This window comes from Falco punctatus (assembly GCF_963210335.1).
Source record: "Falco punctatus genome assembly, chromosome: 1".
NCBI lineage: Eukaryota > Metazoa > Chordata > Aves > Falconiformes > Falconidae > Falco > Falco punctatus.
Window position 1 is genome coordinate 76426746 of NC_137580.1, and position 12241 is coordinate 76438986.

The 12241-nt window shown below is 38.8% G+C and overlaps 1 protein-coding gene across 12 annotated transcripts in view; it reads left to right on the forward strand.

Annotated features, from left to right (window-relative positions):
* FHIP1A (FHF complex subunit HOOK interacting protein 1A) overlaps positions 1–12241 on the forward strand; it is a 95719-nt gene that overhangs the window by 32196 nt on the left and 51282 nt on the right. For 2 of the 12 annotated variants that reach the window (XM_080384733.1, XM_080384736.1), the window contains one exon: positions 8665–8786. The exons of the other annotated variants lie outside the window; for them this stretch is intronic. The gene's annotated coding sequence lies outside the window, so the exon portion shown is untranslated. The remainder of the gene's footprint in view (positions 1–8664; positions 8787–12241) is intronic. 12 annotated transcript variants of the gene reach the window in all.

The window sequence follows — 12241 nt, forward strand, 5'->3', positions numbered from 1 at the left end:
TGCAGGCAGTAGCTAGTATCTCTGTTTTAGCCGTGGCAGGTCAGCCTGATGTCCCATAAGTGGGATTGTAGTTTGTGCTGCTTTCCACAGGTGTGGGGATGTGGACATGGGTTTTTTTTAATGCAACTTTTCAAAGTGTGTTCTTCTACTACAGGCTGTAGCCTTCCTCTATGCTGCTTTGCTTTTTTTTTTTTTTTTCCTAATACTGATGTTGTTGGTTTTTTTCATGGCAATAAATATAGCTGTCTAACAATCAGTTTTTCAGCACATACTCTGCTCTTAATGAATGTGATCATTTACACAATGTCACTGTAGTATTGGCATGCTAAATAATTTAGTGAGCTGTGGCAGGTAGATAGCTCTGTGGTGTCTGTGTTACTGTGGCAATACATTTGCTTCATGTAAATATTAGTCATTCCGACCATATGAGTCTCATATTCTGACATTATTAGCTATGTCTGAGAAGTGAGAATCTGCGTATCTGAAAGAAAAGTTGTTCTGGAAATATTGATAGTTTAAAGATTACTTTTCTTTTTCATAATTCCTTCTGCTTTCTGACTGAGCTACATAATCTATTGATCGTAATGAACAGAGCAGAACATTTCTCCCATTTCTTTATCATGCTTGTAATACAGCTCTATTATAAAGAAATGTATAACTGTATTCTGATCCTCCAAAAATTCAGCTGACTGAAATGAAAGGAAACAGGATCTCGAGGTCCATCAACTTTGCTGTTGGTCACAGAGTCAAGGCAGTTCTAGAAACACAAGAAATAAAATCAGACTTGGAAGAAAAATTCCCGGAGTATTAGATCTAGTTCTATGGCGCTCTTCTGTCCCCTTTTTGGTTACCACCAGGCATAGAATTACTTAAGAAAACTCTAATTTGTCAGAAAATTAATGCATAAGCAATATGTTAATGAAGTTTGTTTCTTAAATGTTTACATAGATTTAGATTCTAGTCCATTTTTGTGGATGGTTTCCAGAGAAAAGGAACTACCTTCTGCAAAGTCTTGTCTCAAAGGCCAGATTATTTCTGATTGTATGAACTATTTTTTGTCTGTTACGATCTGCCAGCACTTTTGAGGCAACAAATAAAGTGGTAAAAGAATTGGATCATTCACCTTTTCTAAGTATGATATGGCATCACAATTCATCAGTTGATAGTCTATATAAAACTTCAGTCACTTCAAATCACCAATACTGAATGTACGCCAGTACTACTTGTTAACATTTTATGTACTGTTTTGAACCTTTACTTGTCAAACTGCTAAATTTAAGACCAATGCTGAAAAGAAGATTTCGCTGGAATGTGCTTCCCCCCTGCCATATTTAGAATTGTCCCCAACCCTCCTGCCGAACACCTGTTATGCAGGAGTGAAAAGCACAGTAAGCAGTGAACGATGTCTTTAATTATTTGTAGGGTAGATGATACTGGAGGGGTTTGTGTGCTGCAGTCTGACATCAGTGCTCAGCACCTATCTGAGTCTGGGCCATAACTGTCAAAAAAGAAAGTAATAAAAAATACAGTAGTAGCCAAGCACAGACTTCCAAGTTCTTTGTATTTCACTGAGGAGTCTGCTGGAGTGGTATAAGGGTTCCTTATTTTTCCTGTCGCTGAGATGATAAAACTTTTGCTGTCAGTGCTTGCATGTAAGGTAAAGCTCCTTACTGGACAGGAATACAAACTAGAGTTTTTAGTTGCCTTTCCATTGCACTGTTGCTCACAAATGCTAGTCTGAAATTCAAGTTAACCTAGGAAAATTATTTACCACTTACATCTTTTCCTGACAAGGCTGCCTGTGGGAATACTGTGCTGCTGCTTCTCTCTCTCTCAAAAATATAGTATGCTTTAGATGTATCTGTTTTATAGATGCAGGGATGTATCGAAGCATTTAGATTCAGAATACCTACCAACTATTAGCATAGTTGAAAGAGTAATTGGAGCAGCTTCCCTGATTATTCTCTTAGTAAACAAACTGTACTCATAAAATGGCTTGGGAAAAGCCACATCTACTGTGATGTACTGAAAGAAAAAGACTGCAGAGCCACTTTCTCCTCTGTGGGAAGAACCTGTGTAGAGGGAGGAGCTCCTGTGGGGTCAGGCTGGCAGGATTTTCCCTTAGGGAAACAGGCTTGATCGTTCAGCTTTCCAAAGTCCTGAGTATCCATTGGGAGGGATCCTCAGAGCACTGAGCAAACACTCCTTTCCCGGTTTGGTTTCAGGACCTGATGCATGCCACAGGAACCATGTGAAAAGCACAGGGGATTCTTTTGACATAAGTCATGCTGCCAGTAGCTGAAGCAGTCTGGTGGACCTCATCTGGCTTAGTGATTTTGTGGCATTAGAATTTACCACCTAAGCGGATTGCTGCTTTTTTTTCGTTTTGGTTTTTTGTGCCTGGCTACAGCATGGGCTTGCGGATACCAGTGTATGCCCATGGATTCCTACAACCAGAGATGCAGTGGAATGCTTCACATCAATCCATATACTGAATTTTCTGTTTTTGAGCTCCACTGCATTCCTTTGCTTCTGCTGCTGAAATATGGCATGTCTATATTTTAAAGATGGGCTGAAGAAAGTGGAGTGGATTGTATTACAAGCAGAATGTTTAAATCGGGTGATAAATAGAAAGGAACAAAAGTGCATTCGAAAAAGTAGTTGCATTTAATGCTTCACACATGATTTGCTCAGCTAGTTTCTTTTATTGTGACACTGTAAATGCCTTTTTGCTTTTCCCCACAGAAGAAGAAATTCTAGTAGTTCTGCGGTGCCTTTTTTATGTGCATAATGAATGTTTGCTTTTGAGTATTACTTTACAAATAAGAAGTGGAGTTGTTTTATCCACAGTGGTTTTATCCCTTTTTTTTTTAGTTATTATTCTTTTTGTATATTTTACTTTGAAAAGGTGATAATGGCTGCTGTGCAGTCTTGTACTTTCCATGGCTTTCCTCATGGAATAAGAGCTGGTGCTGCTCTTGTGTTGGGATGAGGAGCTCCCAGAGGAGCTGTGCACCCTAAGCTTGTGCTTACTGGAAATTCTTTTTGGACTGGCATATGTGAGTCCTGACACTGGTCCATGGATAGCTGACACTTAATTATCCCCTTTTGCCTTCTTTCCATTGCTGTCACAGGCTAGATACCTTGCAAAGATGGAAATGGAAAGAATGTTTTTGCTCTTGTCCTCTTAGGTTATCCTTCAAAATGATCATTGCCCATTTAAGTGCTCATGTTAGATAGACGTGACATGACAATATAGAGGGTAGTGCAAGGCCTAAATTGTTTTTTTCACTATTCTTTTCAGTAAATGGTGGTGGGTGTTTTATAGTAACATGTAGTTTTGACAGAAGATGGTGAAAAAGGTGAGTAAACCCAAATATGGTCTCCAGGCTTTTGTTAATTTTGTCAGTACCTCAGTGCTTTTTTTGTTAGGGATTAGAGAGTATATGCCAAGTGCAGTGTAATATTATGTAGATACAAAAATACTTGTCAATCTTTACTGTTACTGCAGTAAGACAGACAGACACCATTGAAATCATAGTAACAAGCAATGTTTTACCTGCCTGTTGCACTGCTAGAACGTGGCTTTGGGCTTTCAGAAGGGTCAGAAAAAAGGTTCAGAGAAGGCTAGTGCTTTCTCACAGCATGAGCTCGACTGTTTTATTTCCAGGTGCTGAACACTTAACTTCAGTGCTACAGTAATACTAAAGGATGCGATTCTAACATGCTGTTTAGTTATTATAGTTTAATGCCACTCAGCATTATAATTAGCTTTACTAGACATTAATAAGTGGGTTTAATATTCAAACCATGGTGTTGGAGTTAAGTGTGCCAATGAACCTTATCAGTGGAGGAAAATGTAAATTTTAACTCATTTATCTCATTAGTCTTTAATAAGGCTGTGCTTCGCAAATCATGGCTGCATCATCTGCTGATTATAGCCTCTGATCTGCTAAGCAAAATAGCGCTCTAATAATAGCCATATATTGCGTACACCTCCCACTGGTGTTCTGAAGCACTTAATATATTTTTTTCTTCATTCAGAGGGTCTTGACTGTGTCTTACCTTCTCTGCGCAATGCCAAAATGTAGAAATGAAAGTGAGAGGAGAATTCATTACTTGCAGACCCCGGGTTTGGAACTCTTTTGCCAAGTTAGAGTTTCTGATGGGGGCCAGAAGTCTAAATGTGTTGTCTGAGCGTGGTGTGTAGAGTTTTCTGGGCAGTTAGAACAGGCAGGCTATCAGTTGAATAATGATGACTTGCTGCTTTAATAATAATCAGAGCTCTCCAAAAGTCTGTTGCTCTCATCTTAAGGAAGAAACGGAGCTGAGTGATTTCCTTTATGCTCATGTAAAAGGCAAGAGAATTGGAGAATGTTAAGTCTTCTAGCTTGAACTCTTGCATGTAGGTAGTTACCACTGTGGCTTGTGATGATGATTGTGTCCCAGCATGCTATTCAAAGCAAGTAAGAGGGAATTTAACATGTTTGAGGGAATTCTTCTGGGAAGTGCAGTCAATACTTTTTCCTAGCAAATTGCTCATACAGTCTTGTCTAAGTCCAAAGAAACTTGGTCAATCCATCTAGAAACTTTCAAGCTTTGATGGTTTCCCAATAAATGTTTGTAAGATTCAGTGACTGTGAGTAAACACAGTTGGTTCTGGTGTCTGAAGCAACAAAACTCCATCTTGCTCCTCTTTCTAGTGCAACTTCAGATATCTCTGAAACAGAGTATCATGAGAGAATCTGTTGTTTAAATGGTTGCTAGAGGTGCAAGGTTAATCTCTTTTCCTACCATCCTGTGTTAGGTTGATACTTAAACCCCTTTGTAGTGCTCTGAGGGATGTGAGATGGGACACCTGCTGTTGCACTGTATTTTAATAGCAGTAGCTACAGCCCTCGAGGGTCCGTAGAGCCCATTGACTGCTTCTGGTGGTAGGTTTACTATGGTAGTAGTCATCCATCACAGTACTGTGTTTTATTTTTTTGCATTGATCTTATTGATGGTTGAGTTGGTAGATACACTGTCACAGGGAAAACTGAGGTTTTTCCCTTGTCAGAGAAAACCGCAGATCTTGGCTCCCAGTCCTGCCAAGTTAGATGATGGAGAGGCATTGCTACAACCACAGCTGTACACGCTGAATCTAGCAGATTCGAATTTTCAACTATTAGTGACTTTGGGGACTGGTTCTTTCCAATTAGGTTGATTGTTGTGGTGTGCATAATTGCAGGCGGATGCGCTTTGGTCCTGACACTCCTGAAGAGAGGTTTTCTACCGTGCTTCATTAATTTGTCATTAGTCATACATGTTTGCTGTACTGCTGACTTACTAATAACACCATTTATTTTGGGTTCGTTTTTCAGCACAGGTGATTGTGTGCAAATTCTCCCATAAAGTCAGTGAAGAGCCTCCTGAGACATTCTGTGATGCTCAGTACTGGAGGTTAATGTCCTTCAGAGTACGTGCCTGGGAACTGCAGGGATATCTGAACCCTGACTAGCAGAGAGACAATGTACTCTGAAACAGAGCTGAAGTGCTTTATTATTGGAGTGCCCATGGCATGAATTACAATACAAGTAAAGTGTTGTCCGTGGAGAGAGGTGGACATGAAGATAAAACAGAGTACCGAGATGGCAATATATGTGCTGACAGTAGATATACTGTAATTTCTGTTTCAGCAGAGGGATAACTGGTAAATGGTGTAATAGCTTTGCATGTACCAAAGTACTTTCATAACTGATACATCAAAACAAAAAATTGAGAGGTTGGAAAAAAGTTGTAAATTTGTAATTCAGCGTAAAGGACCATGTTCTCGGGAATCAAGTTGGAGGTGTTGCTTCCAAAGGTACTGTGGTTACAGCTGACTAACATTCGAGGCCTGTGCATACAGACTTTCACATGCCTCTTTAAACTGTTCCTGCCTCCAGCTTGTGCTTCTCCTTTAGAGCGCTGTGGGGACTGGTATGTCGTGTGTGGCTTTGCATAAGGCTCAGTTTGCAATTTTGGATAGCACATCTATTGCCAATTTGCAAGATTGTAAAGGTGAATTGGAAAACAGTAAGAGGAAATGGGAGAGGAAAGGTAGTGGATTTCAGGCACTGGAGCTAAGAGTACACCCCAACTACTAAAAAAGAAAAAGGTATCGGTGTACTGTAACTTCAGCAGCTCCAACAGCCTCAGGAGGAAGGACAGAAGCAGCAAGGCTGCTGAAGATGTACACAGACACTCGCCACTTTTGGAGGTGTGCAGGCAGGAATAAGAACAAGCTATTGATGGGTGGAACCTGTGCTCTCCCACACCTGTAGGAGTCTCCTTAGGTGTTTCAGAATTAGATGGGAGAGGTTGTGGTTTGACTTCATCTGTGCCGAGAAGCATTTCTGCTAGAGCTGACATCCAACTGTCTTTTTTACTAAGCTTTCAGTATTGATCGTTCCAAATGTTTACAAAGTTTAAATAGTAATTTTATTTTTACTAGCTATTAATATTTACCCCACCTTTTAGTAGATACTGTTCTCCTGCAACATTTGTGAGATTCTGTGTTTTTCGGAGCGCTCCCTTTGTAAGATGTATAGTCTTCATTTGCAATTCAGAAAGGAGTATTATAAATGAATATGATTTACCTCCTTTTACCCTCCAGGGCATGAAAGTTGCTACTTTATCTTCATTCCTTCTTCAACTAGAAAGACAACTGTCTTTCAAGTTTTCCCAAGGGTTCAAAGGCAAGACTGAAAAAAAATCATACAAATTTGTTATGAAAGTGTCAGATTACCTGGATTTTCTTTTTTTAAATTGTTCCCTTGATTATTTAGCAGTTTCTCTTTTTTTTTTTTTTTTTTAGCTTGCTGGCAATGTGCCTGAGACAAGTGTTGTATGGACTATATGTGTTTCTTTTTTTACCAGTGCATTCATATGTCTTACTATTGAGGCAAAGGTAGTCACAAGAATGGAAGATGCTGTAATGTCATTCGGTTTCCAGTTGCAGAAGACTAGGTGATGTAAATGTGTAACATGTTTTCATAGTATAGCAGACTTGTGTTAATAGATTAGAGATAAATAATTAATAGTTAATTTCTACTCTGTATAACGGACAACTTAACAGTTTACATAACAAAAAATTAATTTATTCCTAGGAAAGCCGGAGAAGCTTAAAGGGAAAAATATCTACCACCCGTATAAAATGCAATGAAACTAAACAGAAATGGAAATATAAATAACTTGGATTTTTCTTTGATTAGGCTTTTTATACACTAAAGATAAAAATGCCAACAATCCACTTTGGATTTTGCTGTTTGCTACCATATATGTATGAAGACCAAAATATTCAGTGTACATATAGAGAACCATAACCTGTCAAAATCCACTCAAGTTGCAAATCTGTACTAATATTTTCAAATAAGGGTGTCACTGTAGGAGGAGAGGTTGGGTGTTCATGGATCTATGCTCAGAGATGGGGGAAGTGTTAGTTTATTGAGGTTCTTGACATTGCAACATGAATTAATATAAAATGAATCTTCAGCTTACGCTTGTCTGCTCTGATTGTGAATAGAAAGGGAGAGGGACAGCAGTTTCCATGCAGTTCCTATGAGACCAAATACCCGGGGTTTTGTGCATTATGGGAATGGGGAATTGGAGGGACAGGATAGGATTTTGTAAGGAGTGCTTCTTTGGCCTTTTTCTTTCTTCCTCATCCCTTTTCTTCAGTGAACAGTGTGCTATACTGATTTGTGGGTATTATCTTACACAGTAATGTTTATTCAGTGGTTTCCCCTAAATTTGGCAACTGATAGTCATAAAAGGAAATGAAAAAGGATTTTGCAAGTGCTTTTCTCTTTGCCAAGCCTGCAACATGATGTAGGACAAAGGGAGTTCACTAGCTTCTGGCACTTTCTCCAAGCTGAATTGCAGATGTCTGATGCAAACAGTGTTGGTTCACAGAGTGTTCTGTTCTTTCTGTTCTTTTTATTTTTTAAAAAAGAAGGAAAAAAAGACCATGAAAGTACGTTTACATTCAAAAGTGTCAATCCACTAAATACATTTTATCACAACCCCCAACTTAATGTCAGGTGATACATAGTACATAAGGTGAAATATGAAAATGACCTTTCAGGTTTTATTAGCTCATTAAGTTTACTAGGTTTGAGGATTGATTTGTGATGGGCTTCTGCCATCCTACAGTGCAATGGAACAGTTGTCCTGAAGCTGTGTAACAATATGCTTGTGCTCATTCTCTTTGTTCACTAGTTCATCACATAGCTAACAGGTTATCACTTCAGAGTATAGGAAATAATGTTGACTTGGTGGATAAGTGTCTTGGGGTGGTAATTCTCTCCAAAATGAGTAGTTTCAATTAACCGTGTACAGAAAGATAAATGACAGATTCAAGTCCATCTGGTTAATTATTATAGTCTATGTACTATAACGAGCATATTGAGAAGTCTAAGAGGGTTTTAATGTGTGATAGGTCACTACCTAAATTTAGACAGAGTTATAAACCCCCCCTTCCCCCCTCCCCATCCCTTCCCCCCAAAAAAAAGAACTTTGTATTGTGAATGAAGCCCTGGGAGGAGAAATAAATAAGCTTCTGGAGTGTTATGTTAACAATTACACAATATTCATTCTATACCTAACAGTTTTGGTTTTATGGCATATTCTGTCCTTTTCTAGGCTTTTTAATTTGAAAGAGACAGATAAGGAGAAGTAACGTGCATGTGGACAAGAGAGAGGAATTCCATCTGCAAAGTGGAAGTTCTTAGTGAAAACTTGGTGACAATCCTCCAGGGAAACGGGTTGGTTGGTTTATTGGTTTATTGATCAAGTAATCAGGATAATCTTAATGGTGTTTTACTACTGATTATTGTGCTTGAACTACATTTAGAACCTGCAAATTCATCTAAGGGTTTGGAAATAAAATGTTTATGGCTTCTTTATCATGAATTGTGGAATGTTTAGAATATATGTGTATTTGCATTTTATTGTGGATTACTGCTGAAAGCATACACATCTTCTTTAATGACAGTTTGTATTGACTTAAGAATATTATTCTTGGAAATCTTAGGCTTATTATAATAAGTAATTTGACATATTATACTAATGACTTAAAAAACTGTCTTACATGTTATTGCTATAGCCATAAAATACATAGCTTAATGTTGTTTTCTGTAATCTACATAGGATAATTACAGGTATATTGATAACTTTTTTCTAGACTGACTTTCTCTCAGGAAGGTAGTATTTCCTATTCTCTATGCTAGTGTTCTGAAAATAGTTTTAAATCTTCAGAGTAGAGAGTCTTCTAGTCTTTTGCTGGTCTCGTTCATCTTCCTGTCAGGAAGGTTTTCTAGATAGGCAACTTAATAATTTCCTATGAATTTATTTTATACTTCTAGCTATAGACACTGGTCTACCTTTCTCAAAAAACCCAACAACTTAAAAGAAGAAAAGTTCCATTCACTTCAGCATCACAACTTCAAGGCACATGGTTTTCCTAAATTATGAGCATGTTGGAGCCAAGTTTGTGTCATGTAGATGTCAGAATTATCTTGGAAAGCAAAATCCATGTTGCAGATTGCATGGATCATTTTGATTTCTTTCTTCCTGTAGCATAACCAGAACATGAAGTAGGTTTTGTTAAATGTCTGTTTTCTGATGTGTTGCTTACTCCCACTCTTGGATAGTGATGAATTTTGAAATAAACCTTGTACAAATTCTCAGTAGAGTTGGGGGGGTTGGCAACAACTATTTTCCCCCAATAAATCAGTTCAATTATGACAAAACAAAATTACTACTGTAGACACAGCAGCTGAGATATGCAATTCACCTATAAATCAAGGAATGGAAGGTAGCTGTCATTCAGTTGTGTGTGCTGTGCCCTTTGGGGTTGTTGTCTTTCTCTTTGAAACTTTTTATGAAAACATACTCTAAGTACAAAGTCCTAAATGGAGTTTTGTTTTGCTTGTACTGCCTGTCTCACACAGCGCAACACCAAATGCTTTGGTCGGTGGGTCTCAAACATTTTATTGACTTGGTTTTCCATGGAAATGTGCTTTTCTTGGGTCAGCAATTTTGGTGGTGATTTGGGACAAACCAGCAAAGTTAAAGCCTTTTAATTTATTTCAGTTCAATGACATCTGCCTTCTTCAGTATATAGATATAAATGAACTTTTCTGAGCTGCTTTTTTTGATACTTTTTTTCAGTTTAGTTTGAGGTGTTAATATCCCTTTTGCAGCAGTTGTCTGGTAGTAGCAGACAAGATACCTCAGTCATACTGTGCCAGAGTGCTACTAAGAATAGAGAGGTACCTATCTTGGATTTGAAGAACTTTTAGCTGCTATTGTGTTCTTAAGTTTTTAAACAACTTAATCTGTGTGGTGAACCACTAATTGCTACTGAATTATTACATTTCTGTAGTAGGCCAAAAGTGAGATCAAATACAGCAGAGAAACAGGTTTATTATATTCCTTATCTTTCTCTAAAAGGAATAAGTCATACCACTAGAATTGCAACCTTATTTTTTCCCTCCCTAGCTTCAGATTTATGACCTAGGGATATGAACATGTAGTTCATTCTTCCTGGGTCTTTGCAAGAGTCACTTCAGTGACTGCATGCTCTTGTGCTCCAGTGACATTGCCTGTGTCCAAATGCATGTGGTAGGTGAACATGCCTGTGGTGTATCAGGTAAATGGGGCCCTCCTTGAGGAGGTCAAGGTCTCTGTCAAGTATTCTGCTTTGTTTAATTACTGTTTTCTTGAGCAATCGCTGCCACTTCTCTAGGTTTGGCAATATGTCCTTTGATCAATTGTCTATGCTGGTTAGCTGTATACCTTTCTTCTAGACCCACTGTGTATAATTTTAGACTAACACATCAATGCATTTTGGACCATACTACCTAACTGGCCTTTCTGTTCTTTTTGGCTGACCCATGCAGCAGAAGTGTCTGAAGGCTTGAGATTTAGCTTAGCCTGTACGCATGTGCATAGGCTGCTAGTGCGAGTTGATCCCATTGCTTGCTCTTGAAGCATGCGCATTTATACCTTTGCAGTGCTGCTGACCTGGAGCTGTCAGGCGGGCCTCTTGCCTGTCGTTGTTGCTGCACTTACTGGAGGGAAACAGCCCATCCACGTGTCTGAAGAACCATGCATTTATTTACTGTGGTGGCCTGGATCCCATAATGTGTAATACCATAGGATTACATAGGTCACATGAAGAAGGTAGTGGTACCCCAATTAGCTGTCTGAGCTCATGCAGTGAGCATGTGAGTAGTGTAGCTCCCTGGAGATTTGGGACAAGGTGAATGGTGTTTTTTAACTGCAGCAGGCCATAGATAGGACAGTAGGATTTTTGTCTTGTTATAAAACTTACTGTGTGTAGTTTCTCTCATGAGATAGATCTTGTTAGGCAGTCTCTGTAGGGAGAAGTCACAAGACGTTCTTACTTTCATGTTAGCAAGTTGGATTAAATTGTGCTTGATGAGAACAGATTGATACTTTAACTATATTGCTTTACAATTTGTGGGGACTCGTTCTCTGTTAGGCTTTTAGGCAGATAGCTTTATCAGTGTGAAACATATCTTCTCCCACCCACTCACGGGAGGCATAGTGTCTTTGCAGGTCCTGGGTAGAAAAGATAGCTTGAAGAAAGATGACTAAATGTGGAAGGTTTGCTCAAGGTAGACAAAGGACAGGGCAACTGGTGGACTGCAGCATTGAAACATAAAGGAACAAACAAAGGAGGAGGGTAATTGTTCATGCAGTTTAAACTGTTCCTCTAGTAATACACTGCAGCTTTCTTGCTTCTGACGGTGAGTAGTACCTAAACAAAAAGAGGATCCTCTGATGCAGTGGCTTTTAACAGCTGATGTTTTCTCAGTTGCCTGCCACAGACCTACTGCTCTCCAGAGAGCAAGCTGTAATCCTTCTGCGTTCTGGTGGTGAATGTATAGGATCATTAAGGGTGGGGATGTGGCTGTTCTTCATGTGCTTTGCTTTTGTAGCAAAACTTAACACAAGTGAGATGAATCCTTTCCTTTAAAAAGACTCATGTCTTCCTTTGAAATCGCTGCTGTTAATAAAATTTAAACCCTCTCCCTGATCATGGTCCCTAAAGAAAAGCTGACAAATTTATGCAGAAGGCTTTCTTTTCAACCGAAAATAAACAAACACTCAACAAGGTCCCTTTTAAGCTGGAACTAAGTTTTGAGGCATGCTAAAATTTGCCACTCATTTTTCTCCTGCCCTCTCTCAC